Source organism: Toxorhynchites rutilus, chromosome 3, assembly GCF_029784135.1.
Source record: "Toxorhynchites rutilus septentrionalis strain SRP chromosome 3, ASM2978413v1, whole genome shotgun sequence".
Lineage (NCBI taxonomy): Eukaryota > Metazoa > Arthropoda > Insecta > Diptera > Culicidae > Toxorhynchites > Toxorhynchites rutilus.
Genome location: NC_073746.1, coordinates 181,819,564 through 181,847,544, shown reverse-complemented (window position 1 = coordinate 181,847,544; position 27,981 = coordinate 181,819,564). Strand labels below are relative to the sequence as shown.

The 27,981-nt window shown below is 39.2% G+C and overlaps 1 protein-coding gene across 4 annotated transcripts in view; it reads left to right on the top strand.

The window, feature by feature from the left end:
• The first annotated feature begins 3,839 nt into the window (after positions 1–3,839).
• Positions 3,840–27,981, top strand: part of LOC129775535 (discoidin domain-containing receptor 2) — a 631,586-nt gene continuing 607,444 nt past the window's right edge. For 3 of the 4 annotated variants that reach the window (XM_055780374.1, XM_055780376.1, XM_055780377.1), the window contains exon 1: positions 3,840–5,640. The gene's annotated coding sequence lies outside the window, so the exon portion shown is untranslated. The remainder of the gene's footprint in view (positions 5,641–27,981) is intronic. The other variant, XM_055780375.1, reaches the window with a different exon arrangement.

The window sequence follows — 27,981 nt, the reverse complement described above, 5'->3', positions numbered from 1 at the left end:
ATCTCGCTAAAGCAAACTTTCGGCATCGGACTGTTGAGCAATCCAGTTCACTTTGCTTTCGCTGCGCTTCGATCTAAGATTGGACCCCACCAGTGGTAATCCAACTTGGATATCGTCATGTGGTTTTTTCAGTTCGTTTTTGGCGTTATTCGTATCGTGTGTTTTTCTTTCCGCGTCATAAATTGGACGCTTCGCGTAGTGTGTGATGAGCTAGAAGAAGAGGAAGGCAAGCTCGAGCCCTGCAAAAAACGAAGGCATTGCCAGGGGCAATAAAATTTCGAGGCAAGCGTCATCTAATGATGCACGCGATGTTGGTGCAGTGAAAAGCGCTCGCACTGAACCGAGCCTTCACGAGTGTGACACCGCATCGAACAACAGCAAAGTGGGCGATTCTGGCGCGTCGGTCGAAAATGTATACGCCGTTACCCAGGCAGCAACCAAAATTAAGTTCCCCCCGCTGGTGATGAAGGGGGTCGCTCTTGACAAACTCATCAACGAATTCGCATCGATGGGTGTTACAGCAGAGTACAAGCTGTGTGGCATATTTCAGTCTTTTTCCAAGCAGTTAACATTGTTTGTTTTCCGTCATCATAAGGGCCTCGTTGGTGCCTTTGAGAATGCATCAATGCATTAAACTGACGTTATGGCGAAGCAGGCGTTAAGGTTGTGCACCAAAAAATTATTTGGGGAATACCAAATATCTTGAATGTCTTACTGGAATGTTATAAGTTTGTGGGTTCGAGTGCCAGTCGCAAAACTGCCTTCAACTAGGATTGCGTTTGCACTAATATTGATCATAATGAAGTATTGCTACTGTTTTCGAGGTTGTTATTAACAAAAAGAGTTTATTTCGCTTGTTTAGTCACCAAGAAAGCAAATGTCGTTCTGGAATTTTGTATGTGATTAGGTTTCGCTTGCCAGTAGCAAAACTTCCTCCACTATGGGTGACAGCTGCGCTTCTCTCGAGCATGAGAAAGTAATGCTTTTTTTCGAGGCCAGTAATATTAAAAGGAGCGTATCTTTCGAGAATAGCGCAAAATGATGCGAAGTGTTTATATTCCTAGTAGTTTCAAGCCACCAATGTATGGCTCTGTATGCATGCTATGGCGAACGCTTGTTTGGCGCTTGGTTTACGTAGTACGAACGATGCCTAGAGGTGCGATTCTTTTGAGGCAATACTAGATAACATGTAGCATTGATATTTTATACTTGCAAGTGTTGTCATTGTTGTTGTTTCCATGGGGTGCCAAAGATATATTGATGTAGTTATGAGATGTGGAATAATGGTGCTGGTGCAACATGTATATAATCGACTGTAGCCGAGTCTATGTCAATTGCAAAAAAGGCCACCGGAATAGCGTTCGAGGTAAATTTCCAATGCATTGACATGAAATAAATTGCGACATACGATCAGCAAGTGTATTGTTTTGCGAGGGCAAGAATGAATCATCAATCAATTCTCGTCAACTGATTCTTCAATGAAAAAACCATTTCAGAGATTATTCTACTAAGCAGTTGTTTTTGAAATTTCACAGCATTACAGAACAATATCCGAAGGTATAAATAAGCGACTTATATGAAATAACAGCGTAGTTCTACGTCAACAATGCGGTCGTATCTTGGACATAACTTTCTATAATTTTTTAATATGAAAGAACACCCAATTTATCAGTGATCATATTATAAAACAGAATAGTTTCTCATTTAAATGCTGTAGCGAGCCATAGAAAAAAACCGTTAAATCTGTATATTTTACATCTTATCATAAACAGCAGTGGGGGAAAATCATTGCGGCCCGCGTCATGGTTATACCTGGCCACCACTGCTCTAAAGGGAGGCTCCCATATAAATGAAACACAAATTTCTGCATTCCTCGAGAATTAATCAAGCAAATGAAACCAAATTTGGCATGTGGAGGTTTTAGGGCGCAATAAATGTTTTTACGGTGGTTAGACACTCCTTTCCCCTCTCTATGGGGGCTACCATACAAATAAAGCATAAATGTCTGCATAACGCGAGAACTTATCAAGTAAACAGAACCAAATTTGGCATGTGGAGGTTTTAGAAGACAAGAAACGTTTTTAAAGTGGTTTGACATTCCTCCCCTTCTTCATGGGTTGCGCTGAATAACTCGAGAATTAATCAAGCAAAAGGAAACAAACTTGGCATATGGAGGTTTTAGGAATCGATAAATGTTTCTATGGTGGTTCGACACTCTTCCCCTCTCTCTAACGGGAGGCTGCCATACAAATGAAACACAAATTTCTGCATAACTCGAGAACTAATAAAGCAAATGGAGCCAAATTTGGGACGTGAGGATTTTTGGGTACGAGAAAGGCTTTTGTAATGGTATGACACCCCTACCTTCTCTGGAATGAAGAGGGGATTTCATAAAAATAATACACATATACCAACCAAACATGATAATTGAAAATTTTCGGAAAACTCTGAAGAAAAATGGGAAAATTCGAAAAATTCAATTCGCATGTGTTCTACAATTACATATTGACAAGCGTTGCTAGTCCATTTGATGTTTGCGGTAACGAAATTGATCTTCGTTCGAAAGTGAAAATGGGTTTTAATGTGATACAAACGCACTCCTATATCGTCTTCTATCTATATAAAAAATGGATCGCCGAATGTGTTGATAAGAGCAAAACTCGAGAAAGGAATTGTCCAATTTAGGTCTGTCTTCATTCTATTATATTTTCTCTATCAAACATTTCTTCCATGTAACGTTTCTCCGTTATTATTTACAAGTGGATGAAAAATCTTGCACGAGAATTGTGTCTGAAAATGATATGATGTTATAATGTCGATTTCAAAGGATAGATTAGAAGATCAATAAATGAACAATTCTGCGATTGGACCCATGAACGTGCGCTTAGTAAGAAAACGTGGATGAGATAACGAAAAATAAATTTGCCGGATCAGCTAGTATATGTATAAGAAACAAATAATTTTTTTCTGCTCGATTATAAACAGGACTCGTTTAAATAGAGTGAAAAGAAATCGGAGACAGTATGTAATCGAGTTCGCCCTGTAGTAACAAAATTTCTTCATTATTATTGCTTTCCAAGCTCATGGTAGCTTCTGATATCTGTGAATTTCTGATTTTTTGGTTGTGTCTTGACATGACGTGTATATAAAAAATAAAAATTTTAACTATGTCGAAATTTATCTGTACAATGTATCATATTGATGTTGGAGAGAATAATGTTAACAAAACAACCGACGTTATGTTTCAAAACTCCAGAATGAACATAGTAACGATATTCATCGTGCTTTATGACAGTTCGTAGCGTATCATCATCGCCGGTGCTTCAGCCCACCAACTCCAGTGAAAACCATCATCAACCGCCTTCCTCGATGAATCGAGCAACAAGTTGGGTGGTACGATTCGAATGAACACCACCACCTCGAATGAACCGGTGTTATGCTTTGTCACGTTGCATCCGATGTATGTTGCGTAAGGATGGTTCATTCCGTCCAAATCGCTGCTGAGAGCGCGTTGACCGTGAAACGAGAGCTCAAATCCTGCCTCTTGTTAGTATGGTAAGGGTGGAAACGAGTTCGTGCCGCAGTAAATTATTAATGTTTTTCTTTACAACCGACATTGTTGCATTCTCTCACTCTCATCATCGTGGGTCTCATCGGGAGAGAGATTCGCTGTAACATGGTTTCGTTACGAGGATCGTCGCGGGAGAGAGAGCGCAACCGGAGAAAAGTGCATTTTATGCGCGTGCTCTGTTTATGTTGGCTATGCGAACCGCCGCCGAAGAGCTCGCGTGTCCGCCGCGCGAAGTCGTGTCTTCTCTGGCGCGGCCGAATCCCTTCAGTCAATCTTCGACGTTCGGTTCGGTTGGTTCAGAGCATTGAAAACGGCGAACCTGGCTGAGCTGAGTCACGGTTGCGGACCATTCGCGCGCGGGTCTTCGCGGTTACACAGCCTAACCTACCTATTCATACATGGCACCACAGTGATTTATTGCAAATTTGGTATCCTGGGGGAACCGAGGGAGTGTTTGGAGCCCATAAAAAAAAAGGATAGCCCGTGTTCGTAAATCACGTCGCGCCGGTGGCAAGGAAGCAGCAACAGGAGCTGAAAGCATTGGTGGACTGAACATATTTTCCACTGGCTAGTACACGGGGTAGAGGTAACAAACGAAAGGATTGTGAGAATCGGTGGAAAATTCTTACAAGGCCGGGTCGATACGACGGTGAAAGCCCCCACCGGGGAGAGGGTTTCCTTTGCCAGAGCGATTTGCGTTTTTCGCAGGGTGTATCGTCGTTATTATTTTTTAATTTGCATAAATTAAGAGAACCGAGAAAATGATAAAAGTGTAACGGTTTATGGGCACTGCTCACGGCAGGACCTGCGAAAGGTGGAAAATTTGTGCTCCGCGGTTCGCTGTAATCGATATCGTGCCCGAAAGTGATTCGGAAGCGTTTTCCCAAGCATTTGATCAAACATCTGCGCCATCGACGAATGGAATCGCTGAACTCGAATAGATTGGAGCGATTGTTTGTGCAAAATTTTGAGTGACACGATAAGCGGATTCAATTAGAGTGTAAAGTGTGTTGTAATCCACAAATCCGCAATCGAAAGGAAGCGACAGAGAGAGCGAAAGCCAACGTTTTAACCCATCAGTTCCAGACTGCCTGGCTCGAATCTAATTTATGTCAATATACATTACACATATTTATCCGAGATCCACTTCAACAGGAAACGACCTCAAGAGTGTTTGAATGTGTGTGTGCGTGTATGTGAGCGTAAGTTGCTGTTATTGTTGTTGTTATTTTCGGCTGGATCCGGAGTGGCTTCGGTCGTGTAATATCAATTGTAGTGCCATCGAATTAATTATATGAACGACGCGCGGTGACCACAGAGTGCATTCGGAGCGAAATTTTGGCCTCAATTGTGTGACCATTGCTTTGCACATGAATAAATCATACGTTTATTAGTGCACACAAGAAAATTATGCATTAGACGCCTCCCCCCACCACGGTGTTGTGTCTGTTTGTGAGTGCTGCTGCGGTGACCTGGTGCGATAAATTGATTCCAAGTGCGGCGCAAAGCTTCCGATACTAACCCAATCCGAATGCACATATTATATGTGCTTAATCATTATTAGATTACGAGAAGCTGCGGTTCGCCACGAAATCAGTGACCACAAAACGCGATTACGATCCTTACAATTTACAGACCCGGAGCCGTTCGCTTGGGGAATGGAATCCATCTCAAGTGTTGGTCGGATTTTTGGGATGTTGTAGAGAAATCTAATCCGTGCCCTGTCGGAATTACTCAAGTGGGTTGTGTGCGTTGTGAAATAAATCAATCAAGCTGACCAACACGAGGGCGGGTGGAAAAATTGTTGAGCCCGATGAGATGAGTGTTGCGGCAATGCTTCAGTGATAAGATTATCCACTTATGATATCATTTTTGGAATCGGAGAAGAGCTACTGCTGGTGTGGTGTTGAAGTGATTGAGTATTGTCAAGATTCCAGATAGCGATAGACCGTAACTTGGTTGCGATAAGAGTGGTTGATGTGTTATTGATTGATTTTCGATTCATTCGAACCCATCGCAGCCCATCGACGAGGGGAAGAAGAAGTCAGTCGAGCAAATCAAATCAAAAGGTGAGTCTCGTGGAGTGGTCTTCGAAGTAATTCCCCGGCGATTGTTTACCAAATATTGACGGCAGCTTGCCGCAGGCTGGTGCGGGAGATTGTTAGCGTTCGTCCGTATTGATGTGGTTGATGTGTTCTTGAAAAAAACATTAGGAAACAAACGATATCTGTAAACATTTGCTGATGGTTTCTGCCGCCGCCTCTCGTTACAGCAGCAGTAGCAGAGGGCATGTTAGGGAACCACGCTGATGAGGATTCGTGGTCTCGGCGATCAAGATGTCTGATTTTGTTGGCTCTTGCGGTGCCACTGATGTTTGTTTGCGAATGATTTCACTCATTGTGGTTCCCAGGGCGCCCCGGGGGCTCCGTGCTGTGTTTGCTGTCTCAGAGAGAAAATTGCAGCTCGGTAGGGTATCAGCGGTTTTGGAGCTGTAATGTCTTGATACGCCCATGCTTCGTTGTCTGCAATCATTATCTCGTAGATGAAATTTGTTTCAAGACGAATTCGTGCAGTTTAGAATTGAGTTAGGCCAAATAATCTCACGCTCATCTTATTTTATCGAATGTTTGCATCACTACTGATGTTCTACAGATAAAACATTGGATAATTTTGGAATAAGTAATTTTTTAGTTGATATTCAAGAGTCAATAAAAAAAACACACCAATATTTAGAAACAGTGTAAATCTGGTTTATTTGAATATAAAATTCAGTCTCCGTATGCATACATTGATGTAAGAATGAACATATCAAAACAAATGCAGCTGTGCATAGTTTATTGCAATCTATATTTGGATTTCAATATTTCGTATTGAATCCTTAATTTCCAATTACTTTCTTGCATCTCCAGGGCAAGTGCAAAAAAAATTTTTTTTTGCAGATTTTTTTTTCGAGATAACAGTAAATCTCGACGAGTAATGTCATTTTAAGACATTTGGCACCAACAATTTTTTTAAAAACCTCGATATTCGGCGATCTTCCGTTTTTCAAAAAAAAAAAAAACTCAATTTTCAACGTCTGTGACACTAATAAATGAAGTTTGAATGAGCTAATATTTTGAATAGGGTACATTATCGTGCAAATCAACATCTCGCAGCAAGTTCCGAATGAAAAATCGAGATAACTATTTTTATTGGTACCCAAAACCACATGTTTCGTCTCGTATTCCGAAAAAAAAAGTCCCAGAGTGTCGATTTTTGACAAATTTTTTTCATGCAATTTTAAGACGCTTTGCGCCATTCTCCCTTAAGTCCGATTGAGCTGATATTTTGCATGGGGTGTTTTTTTTTGAGGTGGTGAACATTTTTTTTATGGGATAACTTTTTGAAATTAGAGATGACCATTTTCATTGGCACCCTACTATTTACTCAAATGAGTTGTCCACGGTATGCTCTAACTTCCTTTTCTTCGATCAGCTTATTCCCGTCTACAATCCTCCTCCACCCAAACTAGCATTGGCAGAAAATATTTCATCTCCGGCAGGAAAAAATGCTTTTTCGTGTGATGGAGGGTGAAATGAACGAATAAAGGCACCTTTTTCAAAAGCTTTAAAATTTTTATATGTATGAGAGCAGACATCTCTTTCTCTCAGACTAAATGTCTGCTTGGAATTGTACCCACAAAAAAAAAACTCCAAACGTTGTCATTTCTGTCTGTTGTCTGTTATTTTTGAGCTTATTCGATTTAATAAATCGGGATGCCAAAACATGTGCTAAATTAATGTTTTTCAAATTTATTTTTCATTTAATTAATACAATCTAAATTTTATTATTCAAATCATATAACCCAAATTTCAAAATGGTTTTAAAAAGAATTTAGAAGTTAGAATTTTAGAATTCTATCTTTTCATATACTTAACATCATATTACTTTGTTTTTGTTTTTATTTTGTTGTCGATGATATATCGGTGCGCCGGTTCTCTCGTACCATCTGACAGTGGTGCCAAAACAGGTACTAACGTTCCTAGAGGAACGGCATTTCGTCCTCAACTCGGATGATCACGGCTTCACCTTTCGTTCGTTTACCTTCAACAGATGACCATACAAAGTAATCTAAGGGGTTTAGATCTTTTTTTTTCATTTAGGTAGGACAGTTGCCCTTTCAAGTCGTTTTTCTTCGATGCTTCAAAAAATTATTCATAGTTTCGCAAAATCTTGACATTCCAGGTTATGTTTGAGCACGATTCCGAAACATTGAGATCAGCGGCCATTTAAGGTTTTTTTACTTTTTTTATTTTCTAGTTTTTAGTACATTATGACCCATTCCAGCGTGACGTGACAACGGTTTGACTCATTAAAAACAGTTTTTTTCTCGTTTTCATGTATAAATCACATAATTTCCAAATGGTAAACGATTTTGATGCTGATCGTTGATGTTTGCATTTTTGCATTTGTATTTGCACTTTCTTTGTATAACTCCACACACTTTGCTCTAAGGCTGAGTTCTTTCTACTCAAACATTATCTCCCTCTCACTTAAATCCTATCTCTGACTATTGAACATTATTCTTTTTTTTATTCCTCTTCGCGCACCCATGGATATATGCCAACATTACCATTCACGATCGTATTGTGGTATTTCATGCAATACCCGGTCTTTTATATCCGTTTTTAACCTACCGGAAGTCACCATCCTCAATTCCAAATTGGCATCGGAATACGATATTCGACTTTCGCTGGTAAGCCCATATCGTATGGGGTTTCCATATTTTTTAGCATTCAATACTGCCATCACCAAACCGGAAGTTGAAATAAGATTATATGAACCTACGTTCATATATTGTTGATAAAACATAGGAGAAAGATCATTTGTAACGGGTGTTAAATAAAAAATGAGAATTTTTTCAATCACATATAAAAAAAAATTTTTTTTTTCGTCGATTTCAGTATTTTTTATTAATAACTGTCCGTGCTTTTGAATTCAACCAAAAAAACCGCTCTATCTCATCTCGTCTGGGTTCGACATAGCATCAGAAAAGAACACAGGACGCACCATTTCTGGCACTATGGAAGACCCTTATCCGTCTGGCACAGTCGCGCTGCATCACAACCTCAATCACCAGCTTCCAAGTCGTCCTGGCCCTGTGTTCAGTTCTGGAGACGGGGTCTTCCAACTTGCGCTCTCTGGCAAGTACCCTCCTATTACGAGCACCAGATACGCTGAAAAACCTTCATATTACAGCTTTATTACCTCTGATTCTCCACAACACCAAAATGAATCCTCTGCACAACAAACTTCATCTCCAGGACGCTACGAAACCTCAGGTTTCAACATGCAAGTAATGCGTATCGTAAGCTGAATTCAACTTTGTACAAGGCCCACGTCTTGAGAATGCAAACCAATCTGCGACAAAATCCGAGAAACTTTTGGAAATTCGTCAACAGTAAGAGGAAAAACTCAACCCTCCCAAGCAACGTGCTCTATAACGACGTCGAAGCGAATACTCATACTGAATGCTGTGAGCTTTTCGCCAAGTTCTTTACATCCGTGTTTGACCATATACCAGCCAGTGAAGCTCAAGTTAAGTTTGCCTCCTTAGGTGTTCCTTCGGACGTCATAAGTTTGACGACGTTCGTGGTCACTCCTGCCATGGTGATCTCCGCTGCAAAAAAATTGAAAAGTTCGCTTTCGCCGGGTCCTGACGGCATACCATCGGTATTGTTCTGCCGCTGCGCTGCTGATCTAGCCGAGCCACTTTCTGTCATCTTTACCCGATCACTCAATGATGGAGTATTTCCTGAAATTTGGAAGGAGTCTTTCATGTTTCCTGTCTTCAAAAACGGTGATAAACGAAACGTCAGGAACTATCGTGGAATAACAAGTTTGTCGGCTGCGTCCAAGCTATTTGAGATCATCGTCAGTGAAGTTATTCTTACTCAATCCAAGCGTTACATCTCTACCGATCTGCACGGCTTCATGCCCGGCAGGTCGGTCACCACGAATCTGTTGAACTTCACCAACACCTGCATTACTGCTATGGAGGGCAAGGCTCAAGTCGATGTCATCTATACCGATCTGAAGGCGGGTTTCGATAGGATCGACCACAACATACTATTGGCTAAACTATCACGTCTCGGATCATCTGCAAAACTCGTGTCGTGGATGAGATCATACCTGACGGAAAGAAAACTACGCGTTAAAATTCATGGCTGCGTTTCCTCGTGCTTCTGCAATTCTTCTGGAGTCCCTCAAGGAAGCAACTTAGGCCCTTTGTTGTTCATATTATTTTTTAATGACATTGCTGCGAAATTAGGGTTGAACTGCAAATTAATTTATGCTGATGATTTGAAAATATTCTGCATGATCCGTTTAGCTGAAGACTGCCAACGCTTGCAACATTTGCTGAATGTGTTTGTTGACTGGTGCCATCTAAACAAACTGATTATCAGCGTACCGAAGTGCTCCGTCATGACGTTCCATCGTTCCAAAAGTCCGTTACAGTTTGATTACTGCATCGACGGTGCTTTGCTTGAAAGAGTTGAAAAAGTTACTGACCTCGGAGTAGTGCTGGATCAGAAATTGAACTTCAACGCTCATTACACCTCAATCATTGCTAAGGCAAACCGACAGCTCGGATTTATTTCGAAGATTGCGAAGGATTTCACTGACCCATACTGCTTGAAGTCCTTATATTGCGCTTTAGTACGACCAATTCTCGAAACTGCAGCCGTTGTTTGGACTCCAAATGTGATTTTCTGGAATTTGAGGATTGAGCGTGTACAGCGAAGATTCATCCGGTTGGCCTTGCGTCATCTACCTTGGCGCGATCCATTGAACCTTCCTGCTTACCCAGATCGATGCAGACTTTTAAGCCTGGACATTCTTGAGAGAAGACGCAGAATACAACAGGCAATTTTCGTATCAAAGCTGTTCAATGGGGAAGTTGATTCTCCTCGGCTACTTTCATTACTGGACCTTCGTGCTGCTCAACGACCTCTCCGATAGCGATCTTTGCTACAGAACAGATTTCATCGTACTTTATTCGGATACAACGAACCGCTGTCGTCGATGATTCGAACTTTCACATTGGTGGATGATCTATTTGATTTCGGCGAGACATCCAGCCGCTTTAAAAACAGATTAACTAGTTCGTCGATTGTATAAATAATTGTACTATATTATTATATATTTATTCATTAAGACCACAGATGTCAGATGAATCAGATTTAAATAAATAAATAAATAAATAAATAAATAAACATAATGTATTTTCTTCAAAAAAATGTCAGTGAATGTTTGAGTAAGGGTCGTGGTCTGCTGTTCGACGCAACTTTGTCACGATGCTCTCACAAGAACGTTGTACGGCACTTACGTCCATTTCCCGGATACAATTCTGGATTATTGTAGTCAGTTGCTTCGTGTCCTTGGCCCTCCAATTGTTTTTATACACTAGGGCACTGAATGAGCCAAAGAAATCCTCCATTGGGCGGCACTGGGGCAAGTTTGTTGGGTTACGATCTTTCGGCACGAACGGTATCTTTTTCTCTTCAAGATACGTCAGCGTCTTCTTGGCGTAATGGAAAGACGCCTTGTCCGGCCAGAAGACGTACTTCCCATCCGCGTGATGCTCGTTCAGGAACGGCAGCAGGATTTTATCGAGGCACTCTTCTCGATAGATTTGTTGGTTGATTGCCAGACCGCTCGGCTTAAACCAAGGCTTTGAAATGTCCCCGGTCGGAAATGGCGATGTACAACATAACCTTTTTTTCAAACTTGTGCTTGAACTTGTATTTCACTTCAGGCGGTGTGGATGACTTGTCGCTGGAGTAGTAATTATCATTTCCTGGTATATGCGTTTTGGACAGCGGAAAATAGCTTTCGTCGTCCAGAACGAAAGACGTCCCGTGGTATTTTTTGGTCATCCACCGACACTGTGATTTAACCGTCTCAATCTGCTCCTCCGTGTACTCCGGCGACCTCGTCTTCTTCCTGCAGACGATTCCTTCCATCTTGAGGGTCCGATGGATCAATACGTGGGAGCAGCCATATTTCCGACCGGCGTCACGCAGGCTGGTTGCGTCCTTGTTGTCAAACAGCTTCTTTAACGATGTCTTCTTCTGCTTCGTCATTATCGTCTCCGAACGACCACTTTCGACCTTCCGCTCTACGTTCAGGGAACCCAGGATACGATATACCGTACTGACAGGTACATTTTCTTCCTTAAAATGTGCCAGCGTGAACTTTTTTCCTTGCTGGAAATGCGTTTCGTATAACTGTACAATGCGTTCGCGGAGCACGTGCTGTTTCGACGCCATCTCTGCTTTGACTAAATTCAAACTAGCAAAACCAAACACGCCTACTGTTTCTAGGGAGCCCAAAAAGCAATTTTCTTGGAGAAAGAAAATTTTACGCTCTTTATTTGAGTTACTGAAAGGTATTGAAAAAAATCTCATTTTTTATTTAACACCCGTTATGTTTTGAAACGGAACTGTAATTAATTAAATTAATCATTAATGTTCAACAGTCTGAAACAGCAAAAGGTCAGGTGTTGTCACGTCACAAAAATATTTGACTGACAACAAGCCAATCTAACTATAAAATATTTTCGAACTGAAGATTCTTGTTGGAAATTTTCCTAATTTTACTATAACATCGTTTAATTTTGTGTGCTTTATTGATTTTTTTTTGTCCCATTTATTTATTTCTTAGGCTCATTAGCATTTTATCTGTAACAGAGTCGGGTTTTTATCGTGTACATGTACATATGTTTATGTTTTTATAAATTGTAAATTACATAGTAGTAGTAGTAGCCATTTAGGCGTTAGGTTTTTCTGTTCCATTACGTTATGGTAAATTACACTGTAGTAGCCATTTAGGCGTAAGGGTATTCTATCTGTTCTTCCATTGTTCAGCAGACCAGACAGCGGAGACAGTTGATATTGATCATTGCTGGGTTATTTATAGAACAGCAGCCCGATGTTTCTTACAGAGCAGACCAGTTGTATGGATGAATCGATCTTATTTCGACCGTGGATCGTTCTCCATCGCTGATGATGGTTGCGTGGACGTAGTTATTCTCTAACAACACAAAGATGGTCAATTGAGGGCCCTGAGTTTGAACTCACGATCGATCGCTCGGTAAGCGAACGCGTAACCAAGTGGTTACGAAGACCCCCATGCTTTATTGATGAAAACGCAAAAAAAAAAAGTGTTTGAAGTGAGTGAAAATGTTGTTACGTCAACATTGAAGTTCGGGAATGGTTCGTATACTTTTCGTGACGTGACAACAACTTCTGGAGGCAGTTGATACTCCTCTATATGTGGACCGATCTCAACCAAATGTTGTGGGGTGTTGACCTCCATTGTTTGCATAGAGAAACCTAGGTATAAAAATGTTTGAACCTATGTTCATCTGATAAACTAAAAAAATTGTATTTCTGTGACGTGACAACGCTTCAAAATACCTGTTTTTCAAATGCTTGTTTCTCATAAATTACAAAATGAAACGTAGGTCTACCCACAGCTCTTCAAACAAGCGTTTAATCACCCATTCTATGGTATATAGACATTTAAGTTTGGTAAAGTATGTGCAAAAATATCTCAAGAAACGTAAAAATAGTGAAAACCTAAAATATTTCAAATATGATTATGTAGTTTTTTGAAGTCGCTTCCCTCAAAGGTTGGTGCATAAAAATCAAATTTGTTACAAAAAGTTGATGATATAGCTAGTGCTCATTCAAATAACGTTTTCAATTTTCTCCTGAAACTAGATTTGAAATTTGAAACATACACCTTTTTGAATTTATGTTGTTCATAATGTAGTGTGTCCTCCAAGTCAAGCCATTCAGCCATTTTTTACCGGCGGCCAAATTTGATTTTTCAAGATAATGAAATACACAGTATTATAATGACAGCAGATATAAAGGTTTGTTCCAAATTTCAGATCAATAAGTCAAAAGGAACGGGGTCAAACTTTTATTATTGTGGGACAACCCTATATACATTCAAACAGGTCAAGTTGAATGAAACCGTTTAAAAAAGTAATTGACATTTTGCTACAGCGGCCATCTTGGATTTGAATTTTCAATAAATAGCTGTTATCTACTAGTCAAGTCCATTCATTCGATACCCATATTGATGGGGTTTTGAGAAAATATGTTATCCGCCATTTTGTAGCGGTTGCCATCTTGGATTTTTAAAATCATGAAATACGCAATGTTATGACTGCAGAGATAAAGGTGTGTTCAAACATCAGATCAAGCGGTCAACAGGAAGGGGTTCAAATTTCTATTAATGTGGTGAAGCGCTACAGACAAACATGTTACAAACATTCAAACATACCAATTACAGGGCAAGCTAAATACACCAAGGTTTTTTACGCGGTTTTTTTGCGACATTTTTTATACGCGGATTTTCCAATTAGCGCGGTTTTTTAAGGCGGGTACCGCGTAAAAAAGACCAGAGCAATATTACATATCTCACTCCGCTCACATTTCGTCTTCATGCTCCGTCAGAGCATATGACTAATCAGTGCTTGCGACGGAACTTAGCGCTAATGACGGAAATTAGTGCCGCACTTCATCACGATGCTTACGTAGATTTTAGGTGACCTGCTTTTTTTACGCGGATTTTCCAATTAACGCGATTTTTTTAAGCGGATTTTCGAATTAACGCGTTTTTTTTACGCGGATTTTTTTTTTAAGATGATGGTCCCACCTCTTTCCCCTGCAAAGGTTTGAGCGGAACGAGTTATCTTATTGATAATAATTATATTACGGTATTTACCTTTTTTTAATCAACTAACCAGTAGGCAAGCTAGATTGAAAAGAAAACGGACTGGTTATCTCGCAGGCATAGATTACTAGTCGAAAGAACAATTTAAGCCATTATATGAACGTATTTATTCCATGGCATTTCGAGGGAATTTACAACCCGGGAAGACCCTAGACCGATCGGGAATTGAACCCAATACCTATGTCAGTATTAGCCAAGAAATTACAAGGGAATTCCCGCTTTATTAGATCCCCGGCCACGATGCGATCGTTTCCGAGTTCAAGCAGCTGAGCAAACCCAAGCCCAACTCTAGCCGATACTTCAGGCCCATTACTTATCTCAAGGCATGTCAAGAAAATTTCCAACCCGAAAAAATTCTTGACCGATCAGGAATTAAACCCAATACATATGTCAGCATTAGCCTTGAATTTACAAAGGAATTCCCGCTTCACTAGATACCCGACAACGACCTGCTAATGTGGTCATTTTCGAGACCAGACAGCTGAGCAAACCTAAGCCTAATTCCAGCCGATACTTCAGGCCCTACATTCAACCCAGGGTGTAACGTGTCAACCTGACTCTGCAATGAGATCCGCCACAACACAGAAAAATCTCGTTATAATTATCAGTTGAGAAGATCAATTTACGAGAATTCTGGTTGAGCTATCCCTAGTTTCATTCTGGTTTCCACATTAAGCATATTGGAATGTTTTTTTTATGTTAATCGAGAGAAATTGCTTTTACTTGTGTTGAATCTCCTGCTTCTTTGCGTCTGTCACAGCGCGCGGGCCAAACTATTGTTTGAAGTTAAATTTGGGTCTACGACTAAAGGAAAACAATATATTGCAAAACTAAACAAATAATTACCATACCATCACCATCATAGTCTTAAGATAAGAAACACAAATATTCGTTATAACTTCGTCATCTTACACACTAACATTGATTAACATTGCATACTGGGTTAAAAATCTAAATCATGTTTCAAAAACTCTTTACAAATACTACGGAACGTTCGAAGGCTTGTTGCTATCTTTGCTTCATTTGGTAATGTGTTGTATAGTCTATATCCTTTATAAAAAAGTGAATTTTGGGTACATGACATTCGAAAGTTCATGGTTCTGAGGTCGTTTGCTTGTCTTGTGTTATATCGATGCATGTCTCTTCCTTACGCTATGGTGTTTTGTAAATAATTCGGTGTCATCCCGTTAGTCATCTTATGTATGAACGTAAGCGTGCAATATTTAATACGCTTTCCCACTGACATCCATTGCAGGCAATCGAGCATAAATCTCCGTGGAGTTAGTCGATCACATCTCAATATCAGGCGCATTGCCTCATTTTGCACAATTTGCATTCTTTGCATTTGCCTCTTATTCGCGAGAAATAGCACCAATTAACGCGTTTTTTTTAAGCGGTTTTTTACGAGGTACGTATTCCCCGCGTAAAAAAACCTGGGTGTAAAACTATTTAAAAAATCATCTGTCTTCAACACTCCCCAGGAACATTCGGAAAATTTCTGGTATCCGCTAGTCACTCCGATAAATTATAAAACCAGACAAATTCCAATTCGATAACTTCCATAAATTCACCGTCGTCTGAAGTTCAGAAACATCTAAACCAATTCGGTCACACTTCGTCAAGCCTGTCACAATCACGCCGTTTCTAAAACACATCATTTTTCAACAATTATTTCCACAATCTCAGGGGATAATTTGAACCGATTCCGGGTTTGTCCGTCGGGTCGTCCCCACATTATTGGGCTGGCGGACATTATTCCGACGGCAGACCTTTCAATTGAACTCATAAATCATTGTTCTTTCCGAGCGAGTGGTATAAAGGCACTCGATCCACGGTGGTGTGATGATGATGGGGGAAAATCATCATTTCAACATTTTATTCTCTGCTCGCTTCGTTTGTCTGCTGCTGCTTCTCCGTCTTCGGTTTTGATTGATAAAGATTTCCCCAACAATCGACGTCTCGAGCCGCAGAGTGACGTTTCTTGAGGTATTTATTTTATTTCCACACCACCGCCGGAGCTGCATGATGACTGCGTTCAATTCCGTTGAAAACAGTTGGAGAGCAAAAGTGACATAATTGAACGCGAGTGAACAATATGATTGTTATCTTTTTTTATTCTTTGTTTTTGTTTGTTTTCCTTTCAAACGAGTATTTGAGCTTCTTTCGAACGTTTCCTTATCGGGAACTGTTGGTGATGGATTATTGGATTCGTGCGCCGGTAATTTGAGTTATCTTCGCTTTGTAATTTTGTTTTTTTTATTCCAATAATGGATCACTTTGTACCTGTTTATGTACGCATGAAGATTAAAGGTGCAGTCTTTTCATGAATTGTGTTGATTGTATTTCACGGAACGCAGTCCACAAGTGCGACCCAAGGAAACAAATCTGTATCAAACGTCCTCATTAAATGATGTTGGGAGGAAATGAGACCTATCCCACCCTGTGTAGCTTAGACAACCTCAATTACGGATCAATTAAAACTGGAAATGAATTGTCGTTAATGATCAAACGAGAGACAGAGCCTTATGGTTGTTGTCGGGATTAATTGCGCATTTTCAAGTACCAGGTTCCCCTCCCCAACCGCTGTCGCGTATTGTCTGCATTTAATCATCTGGAAACGGAAGGAACACGTGCCACATGTTAAAACGAAAAATCAATGTAGCAATTTCCTTTTTCGTTCGAATTCTGGCATCGGACAACGGAAGCAGAGGAAATGCAGTCGGTGGTAAATGGGTGGTGGCAAATGAAATAAACATAGAGTGAAAGAAGAAAAGAAGGAAAAAAAACCTTTGCTCCGGTCTAGCTGCTCATCGCCGATATCACGTCTCGTCATCTTGCTCTGCAGCGAGGAAAGAAACAAATCGTAAATTAATTGAATAATTCCATTATGATGAACGATGAACACCATCAGCCACCAGCGCGGGCGATCGTTTGTGTTTGATGTCTGAGGTGGTGATGGTGGTGGGACCTGTTATGTTGTCTTTAAACATCTCTTTAAACACCATCATTTTATTATGATTCGTATCCTCCCTGCGTTTCCTCTCCCCGATGCAGGTTTCCACACGTTGTCTGCCCGTCGTGAGACGCTCTTCCGACTGAGTCGACTGATTGTCATAAATTTGGCCATATTTGAATGTAACTTTTTTACGACTTTCCACTCCCAAAGTCGTAAACATATCAATGTGTAAATTTTCGGTGCTACGATGATGATAAATTTTGTGTCGAACCTTCTTCGAGCGTTTATTGGCGTCCGCCGCGGGAAGAGAGGGTATCGATCATGTGGTAAATGACAGGGAATTGGGCAATCGTAGTGAAAGACGGTGTTGAATAGCAGACGTCAATAATTTTGCTGAGTTGAGTGGGGCATAGTTGTGCCTCAGACATTTTTCGCTGGCATCATGCAAAAAAAATCAATTTTTGTTGATATTCATATTGATGATGAAAAATTCTTTTGATTATTTTATGGAGACGTTACCAAGTACGCAAAAGATCCGATCTAATACATACAACAACGACGAAGCAAATTTAAAGAAAATTATTAGTTGTACGTACAAGGTTTCAGTTGAAAGGGACACTCAGATGAGAAATTTCGAAGCCAATAGTCGGATTTTCACAGCCAGCAACAGAATGATCCTGAAGTCATGAATTCCAGAAACAGTAGTAAATTAATAAATCACATCTTCTACAAAATTCGTAAAAGCTATTTTATGAGAATGTACAAAATTAATAAAGTGAGCGTGAAAAAATGGATATGTCATCAAGTGTTAAAACAAATATTCGAAAGAAGCATTGCATAAAGACTGAGTGCCTTGAAACCATGACTCCTATTACTCAATTGCGTGGAAAGTATCCTTCATGATGTGGTTCGGAAGGTCTTAACAGTGACCTTCCATAAACCTCCAAAGTGCGGAGACTAAGCTGAATTGAAGTGAAATTTAATTCCCGCTCAGCGAATAGCCTCCTTATAGAACTGCCCCGACGATTTGGGCAAACGAAAACAGACCACAATAGTTCACGCTGGACTTCAAAAACGCGGAGTCAGTTTCGCTATCCGTAATCATCCCATTATTGGAAGCATTTTGGTTTACAGAAAGCAGAGCAGACATTTGTTAACGAACCTTTCCACTATATCTCTGCCTCGAATGGGTCAAATTTTGCATTTGTGGTTCGAACTGCACAGAAAGTTTGGAAATTTTGGAAATTGGGTAAGTCAAATGGTGCTTCGCTGGAAGTACGATGTGATATCAAGCTTCCAAACGTCTATGTACTCGCAAGAGGCCTTCTCCATAAATTATAATCGGCGCAAAACACCAATTACTGACGTAAAGGATTCATTTTGAACTCGTATCGTCAGCAGTTTTGGAGAACCATCTAATTCTTACGGTAATTCGGATTCTGGTTTTTGTATCGTGTTAGCTCGGGTAAGGTTTGGATATTCTTAGTAAAGTAAATTTTCTTACGACATCATTTCCGAAAGTTGAGCCTTCATTATTCTGAAATTAAAGACATACTCAGTCAGAACAATCCATCAACCAGGTTATGATTTCTAGGTACCTGAATACTCTGGGTGAATAGTTAAATATGTTTATAAGCAATCGGAAACGGAGCGAAACCATCAGTTGGCCAATTCATGGAAAATACGAGGAAGCATTCGAACGTAAACTCGAGCCTCTGTAACGTTGATCTTGATTCGAATATGTTGAAAATCTACGAAACTACGAACGGAAACAGACGCTTTGCAAGTATGTGTAGCAAGAGACCTATTATCCCCAGCAAATAGCTTACAAGCAGGGTTGCCACATATACAGAATGTTCTGTATTTTACAGATTTTCCGCCAAATTTAAGATATAAAATCTGTATACAGGGTTCGTGACGATTTTGACGTGGGTCTACATCTAACCGGAGTATATGGGGGGTAAAATGGAAACCTAAACACAGAACATGCAGGAGAAAATGAAAGATTCCCAATGCTTATAAGTCCAACATTTCTTACTGGATCGGAAAGATGTTTGCATCAATTGATAGGGAGTATTTCTACGCTTCTATCGCAATTAACAAAATGTAATTTTTCATTGGAGAAACAATTGAATAACTGTAAAATGTTAAGCGTTATCTAAACGCCCTAAATGCCTTGTTTTGATTGGCCCGATCTACGGTTTCCCCAACACATCCATCAAAATCAAGCAGCCTTGGGGAAATCGGCATTGCAAATACATGTAAGTCGGGGGCATTTTTGTTCCGACTGAAATGTGTTTCCTCAACACAGACTTCAGAACTAAGGTACCTGGGGAAATTGGCATTGCAAATTCATGAAAATCGGGGGCATTCTTGTTCCGAAAGAAATTTGTTTGCCTAACAAACACTTCAAAACCAAGATGCCATCATACCAAACGTAAAAGGATGACAGTTACTTGTAGAACATAATCTATCACAATGCATGAATTGACCTTACATGGCATCATACAATGTTTTTACTCACAAAGCAAATATATTGGATTCAATTGAATTCGGAGATTGTTTCATTCAATCAAAAATTTAACCAATACAAACATATGATTGCTAAGCTAAGGTAGTCCCAGGTCAACATTGCGGTTATATCTTTGATATAACCCACCCATTTTTTTTTTGCAGTAAATTTTAAATAGCAATTTCTCATGCTTGCGGAACAAGATTCAGATATATCTGGCAGCACTGGATAGCTAGTTCTATTAGGTGTCAGATGTAGGCAAACCGTATTGAGTAAACGTAAAGATGTCGAAACAGGAGACTAATCGGTCAGCCGTCGTCGTGTTATTGCGCGGGTAGATAGTTTTATAGGAGATAGTTCGGTCGGTAAAAGTGTCGGAAAAAACAGTGTATTATATAAAGAAGGCTTGGAAAAGTGAAAAACTGTCATACGTACTTACCCGGTTGTTCCAATAACACTGAACGTAGCAGGGTAAAAAAGTTGGGAAAATAATCAAAAAGAATTCAGCGATATCAATGAGGTCCATGGTTTGGGGTAATCGTGCGTTTGCAGTCATCGAAAAGGGAGACGATTTTTTTGAACGAAATAATTTACAATTCCCATATGTTACGATTGAAGATATACCACAAAACATGAATTGCATATATGAAAAACTAGCGTTAATTTACAAAATTACAGATTTTCAGCTGAGATACAAAGAAATTAAAGAGATTAAAGATTTTTTTTTCAAATTTAATTTTAAATATTACATTGATTACAGTTTATTTTTTATATCTACCTTTTTACTAATGAACGTTGTTTTTTTCGTTGAACCATGAAGATACCTTGATTTATGAAAATGTTTGACTATACAAAATGTCACCTCACCTCTCCATTCCGCATAAGGTCGTTTGAGGGACACTTTTTGATAGTTCCACATTCATCAGTCGCCTCGAGTTGCGTAACGCCAACATAGTCAAAGTCGAAAATTTTCATATTTTAGCTTTATTTAACGTTTCTTAGCTTTGGAATAACTTTTTTTGGGATACTTAGGTTTACCAAGTAGTCCAGTCTTGTGAAGTTTTTAGTGTTCCTTCTACTACTTGTAATGCGAAATAGATGGACCATGTTTGACAAATCCTAGTCAATCTTGAAAGAACTTTCAAGATTGACTAGGACACTGAAAGTTCCGGGACACTGAAAAGTTTTAATGGCTTGCGTGGTTTCGTAGAATCATTTCGAGGAGCATCGATTTTTTCTTGCCTTTGCGAGAACAATACACTAATTGGTCATATGTAGCAATTTGTTTCTTTATATCAATGCACGCATTGCACTGAGTATTTAACGAGAGGCATCTTCCGTGCATCACCATTCAACAAGCATCAAACACGCGACTAACAGATGCGATAAAAATGAAACATCTCGAGAATGACCGTTTATGAAAAATCTGTTATCGACTCTCGGTCAAAACCCTCAACAAGGAGCTAGGAGCTTGTTGCATCAGAACAGAGCCGATGCGCACGAAAGCAAATACGAATGGCAACTAAAAGTCCCGAAGGTGTGCTATTCACATGTACAGGAAATGAACAAATTCTATGTTTCGCGCAACGAAAATAAGCAACACATACAAAGCCAAACACTGGTGGCTAGAAGCGACCTATAATCATTTGCACTCTTTTCTTTTTTCGCCTGCTTTCCCATGGCTCGGATGGTTGTTCCAATTGCAATGCCAGATACACATCATGTGAAATATTCGCTAGCGTTCACAGCTCGAGGGGAAACATAAAACACAAAATGAGCAAAATAAGCGACCTTTGTGGTTTCGGGCACAGAAAGAGTCTGAGAATTTTCTTCAGAGGAGATGCAATACTTATACACTAGCGACAGCTTACTTACTATGCAAGGGTGGACTTTACTTCGTAAATATTCTCTTCTAGCTATCTCCCTTCGTTGTTTCTATTCTAGCGGCTGCATAAGTGGTCCGTTATTGAAAGCTTTGTTAGGTAAAGCACACAAGTGGACAGAACAAATGTGTGGGGGACTGGAATGCTTCCAATTTTCATCAATTTAAACCACATACAGACTATGGGATTGTAATGTATAGCATATCAAACAAATCTGAGAAAATTTCCAATTCGATTGGTATGTAAATCGTTAAAATCATCGAAACAGCTATAAAAATCACCCAATAAAATGTTATTTCTAAGTCATAGCATATCATGAAATTCAATGAAATAAATTTGTGTTGATATCAATACAATTATTATTTTTTACGTTTAATGGGTCTACGGAAAAATATTACATTCAATCAGAATACCTCGGCCAATGAAGAGAAGGGTTAAAGTTCTCCAACGTGAATATGTAAAAAAAAAGATCAACGAAGGAAAATAATTAGGAATTATCAACATCGAGTTACTGTGTGGAAGAACTTGTTAATACCAAAGGAGCCCCAATTCGAATGTGTTATAAATTTGCTCATGTTACGCTCGCGTATATTCAGAATTTTACTTCACATGCAAATACACCTTCTATATATATTTATATTTGCAATTGTTCATCGGAACACATCGTTCATACATTTTACTTTAGTATTGAATTGTTATTTCTTCAAATGTAGACTCGTATCAGTGAAGCGCCACACAGTCTGATAAGAGAATTGATAAATTTACGTTCCAAAATCAAAACAAACGGTGTGCTTTGCTCTTCTCTCACAAACACTATTACCCCATGAATACACGTGGTTTTGCCTATTCTACTACAATGGGTTCGTTCCATTTTCACCTTAATGCAAGAAATCGGGATGACAAACTTTGGGTTCATTTTGGGTGTAGAACTTCGAACAATTAATTTGGTGCTTTAAACCATCTAGCGTTTGGCTGAGATTTACAGGAGCTGGTATATATTGGTGTTGATTTTCACAAAAGTAATTACTTCTTGGTAATTACTAACCGATCCTATCGTTATATATCACTTTTTGCAAAAAGTACTAGGATGTCCTTACGAGACGAGCAAACCACTTGGCTGTTTCTCCCATAACTTAACAATTGCTTCAGTTCAGATCGTCAACGGGAAATATACTGAAGAAGATATCACCGTTTGTCTCCATGATAAGAATTATTTCTTCGATCCTCAGTTGCTCATTTACTGCCCGTGGACTGCAACGGGAAGCAAATCTGCTGACCAGGAATAAGTTCAACGGATCTATTGATTCTAAAGACTCCTTCTTCATGTAGAGTTTTGATTGATTGAAATAAGGAGTTTCTGCTTCGAGAGTTGAGAAATACATATCTGCAATGTTTTGCAGATATTGAAGATGTATATCTCAAAAGGAGTAAGTCGTTGAACTCTACGAACAAATGTGCAAATATATAAATGTGCGACAAATGGAACGCCGTCGAGGAAGTACAATATTTCCGTGCTTTTGGAGGTTAGAATTGTTTTTAAATACTCCAGGTGTATTTAAAGAAAAAATTGTATAGACGTTAGAAGGAAGTATTGAATTAGCATTAAAAGTGCCGATTTTCAACAGATAAGTTTGGTTTACTGTATTTGCTTGTGGTTAATCATTACCTGGATAATCACGTTGGTTAGTCAGTAGATGGCTCATTATTTTATAGGGTCGAGATTACAAAAGCGTGAAGGTATCTTTAGCAGGCTTCTAGCTTCTGGCAGTGAAGTAGAAGACGGTTGGGAAAATCATTGAGATTTGCAGTAAAAAGCGAAGATTAGTTCTTCTAGATTGAAGAGTCTCTTGATATCGCAATCGTTCATATTATTTGGAATAAACTCTTATACATCTTTTTATAAAAAAAATAAGTGTATTTATATTTCAGAAAAGTATTATTCCTCTTGGATTGACTACAAATGACGCAAGGGATAGTGTTATAATGTTCAATAGCCATTCTGGTGTGAAGAACAGCCGGTTTTTACAACCTTCCCTTGAGGCTAATATTTCACCAGTAAAATCCTTTACCATAGACAATAGTTATAACTTGGTTCCAGGTTCAGACTACAGTGCGAGAAATTCCTATAAGCGCACATGTATATTTTGGCTGTAAGATTAACTAGATATATATTTCCAAAATATTTTCATGGGATTTAAATGACATTCGAACATCAAGTTTATCTTGCCAAGAAAAGTCCCAATCCTATTCTCAACAGTTATTCAGAATGAGAAAAGCGTGTTTTCAAGGTACAAATTCTTATAAGCGCACATCAGACTTTATTCTCAAAGAACGATTTATACATGAAAATGACAGCATTCAATATTTGGTTGGTTTACCATTTTTCAGAATAGTTTCATAGACACGGTTTGGCATTGACTCAATCAGATTATCCAACATTTCATGTGGAATTTTATTCCACTCGTCCCTTACACATCTCTCCAACTCACGAACTGTTGCAAATTGCCGTCCACCACTGTAGACTCGCCTTGCCAGGATTCCCCAGAGATTCTCGATGGGATTGAGATCCGGGCTACGAGCTGGCCAGTCCATAACCTGAATGTTTCTTTCGGAAAACCATGACAATGATTTCTTGCTTACGTGAATGGCAGCATTATCCTGCTGTAAGATGAAGTTGTCGTCCATAATGTCTTCTGTAAATGGCACCAAAACACTGTCCAGTAGCTCTACATAGTTGTCGGAGTTCATTCGTGTCGAAATAGTGGCGATAGGAGTCTTCCCTTTTCTTGAAAACGCAGCCCACACCATGAGACTTCCACCACCAAAATTTCTGCTCAACTTCACTTCGGGATTTTTTCGTAGATCATGCCAATAATACGCGTAGCAGTCGGGACCATCAAGATTGAACTTTTTCTCGTCGGAAAAGATCACTTCTCGCGTAACTTTTGAAAAGGTCCTATGTAACAAATGTAAACAAATCGAGTTAATAGATGCACGCTATTAGTTTTCAATCATTGAATGTTTTACAAAAACAATCGTTCACGTATCTATGTTCTTCATCTTTTTATCGCCGATACAAAAAATATCCAATGTACAGATTCGGATTTTATGCGCCCGGCTGTTACTTCGGACGCCTCTTTTCTCCGACGCCCGAAACGTCCGAAGTAACAAAGCAGTCAAAACAATACGAAGTCGTACTTCGGTCGTTTTGAGTTTTTGTTTCTTACAGGTGTTGTTACCGATTTTAGTGCAATTCGACGAGTGATAGCAATAATAATCTGCCTTTAGAATGAAATGCTGTTATTTGGATTGTTGTTTAGTAGTTACTTTCAAATTCTTATCGTGCAACGTAATATGTCCAATGTGCAAATGCGGGCAGTCAAAAGGTCCAATGTAACATTTTTCGCTCCTAGTCTTCAACTTTAATCTCAAATCACGGAACAACAGTTACGATTGGTTTTTTCAGAGTTATTCTTGACTGCTAGTGGTGAAAGTAGCGATAAAGATCGAAAGCTTTTAAGACAATTCGCGGGATAATGTTTGGGTCTTCAACTTCGTTTTTCTCGAGTTGACGAAAATGTTAAATTGGACCTTTTCAAAAGTTACGCGAGACTTCATCCCACTCTGCCTTCCAATCCATGTGCTGTTTAGCGAAATCCAATTTGCTTTAATGTGCCTTGGGGTGAGGTATGGTTTCCTTGCCTTCTTCGTGTAAACCAGATGTCCAGATCCTCGCAAAATTTGGGATACACGTCGTTTGGATATGGGAAGGTCCAGTTCTTGCTTTATTTCCGAAGCATTAAATTTTCCAGTCTCCCCAAGCTGAATGATGCGGTTCCGGTCGCGGTTTGAAATTTTGCAGTTACCTTTATTCTTCCTTCTGATGCCATATTTTGGGCCCTTCTGTTTCTCCTCTATCGATTCTCTTTGCTATCTCCCGGTTGCTTAAACCAATATCCTTCAATTCGGTTATTAATCTCCGCTCAGTTTCGTCCAAGAACTTTCCTTTCGGCATCGTGCTTCAAATTCAATTGCGCTACTTCACTGCTTAGCTGATTGTGGGTAACTCGTTCTCACGTTACAACCTTACCAGGATGTGTTGAAAAATGGCCAAGATGTTTACATATTGGTGGGAAAATATTTAACCCATTTTAGGCCAAGCGTTCGAAAAATCGAACATCAACTTTGATAATTTTTCATGTCTTTGCAAAGCTACCATATGGTAATGCTTTTGTATCAAAAGATAGCTTAATATGTTAGCTACCACTTACTATCAAGTTCACTCAGTTTTGTATAACTTTATTGGGCAATAAATTCGATTTAAAGCAAGTATATTTGGAACGTATTTTCAATTTCAACTAAAAAATCCAATAAAATACAAAATTATGTGAACTTTTCTAATGTATTACTTTTATAAAAGAACATACATTGCAATATGGGGCAAAAATCGTTCGATTGAGCCTTATACAGGAAAATAACAACCGGAAAAATTGAGTGTTCGAAAAATCGAACGTTGGCCATAACGAACATTTTTTTCTGATGAATTAATACCAACACATCTAACCTCTGCAGCGCGGTTTGGTTCATTTACTTTGGAAGACGGAAGTTTTCTTCATTTGTTTTTGCATTCTCATTTGTGAATGTTTGCAAATATCAATTAATTCAGTAAATATTATTGAAAATCTGTATGATTTTTTGTCCGTAATAACCTTAGGTAATGGTGGCCCGTAGGATTCGTGTGTAGAGGAGCTGGAAATGATCAGTACATATAACGAGGATTTTAATGAGATTGCTGGTGTGAATATTCTTTCGCCGGATCGAATAATAACCACCCAATCCTCGATTCCATTGTTTTTTCATTTTGGTACTTTGCAGGTATTGGAAAATGTTTTTTTTCGGGAAATGGATACTTAGAAAGAAAGAAAACAACAGCATATGCCTGCCAGTAATAAGTTGAAATTACATCAAATAAGAAATGTCACATCTCATCTTAGGTGGATTAACTTAGGTTCATATTATACTTAGAGACCTCTATCCTCCTGTGCTTGTTCGTACGTGAATATAAAACTGATGCATTTGTGAATACCGTATATTTGCTAATTGAACTAATTTTCAGTTCGCGGTAGTTTTGTGCTTGCAAAAAAAAGTTCGGGTTTCGGCCAATGTTCGATTTTTCGAACAGCCATTTCCCAGAAAATGGAAAATGGAAAAAATATAATTCTTGAACATTGGGGTTTCTTTACCATCAATAATCCAAATTACACCAATTACTTTCGTCAAAAAAATAATTTTTACAGCTTGGTCGTTAATGGGTTAAAATGCCAGTTGCGCTTATGAGAATTTCGCACCATAATTTTAAAAATGTTTTAGTAAAAAATATGTTTGCACCAATGATGACTTAAACAACAAAGTTAGTACAAATTTAGTCATTAGGAAATCACTACGTAAAAAAGGAATGGTTTTATCTACTATATATCTAGAATTTTCAGAAAACCCAGGTGCGCTTATACGATTTTCCCCCGCTGTATAAGATGGATGTAACATAAATTTCCAATCAAGCTTCTTCTTCTTCTTGAATTGCGTTAACGTTCCCTGTGGAACTCTTGCCGTCTCAACGTATGCCTTCACTAGCGTCATTTATTAATACATAGTAACACGCCTTGAATGTATTCCGAGGGCAAGCTGAATACGCATGACCACAGTGTAAGTCGAAGGAAATTTCTTTATCGAAAAATCCCTCGACCAGAACGGGAATCGAACCCGAACACCCGGCATGATAATGTAAGACGCTAACCACTCGGCCACTGGTGCACTTCCGCCAGGTTTCATTTGTTTCCTTTAAGTTTAGACGCTTTAAGAGTTTCCTAAAGTTTAGACGACGCTATTTTGACAACCCTTGTCTGAGTTAAAATTTTGGCCGTACGGGAGTTGCTTGTAGTTTCCCTAGCATTACCATCAAAACATACAGTAAAATCTTCTTGGTTGTCTGGTCGCCGTTTTAAGCCAAGAGACTTTAGTATGACGTTATCGTCAACTGATCCCCTTCGCATTTCGCAGAATAAATTATAATTTTTTTCGTTCATTCGTGTAATTTTTTAGTACAATATTCAGCTTCTGGGCAATGGAAACAGTGCTTATCTTACTGTCACACATTTTCGGACAACTGTCTAACTAGAATGTGATCCATCGAAGTGATGTGATATCAAATTTACTGGAACGAATTCGAGGAAACTATAATCGTGCGCAGTTATAGCTGTTGTTACGGTAT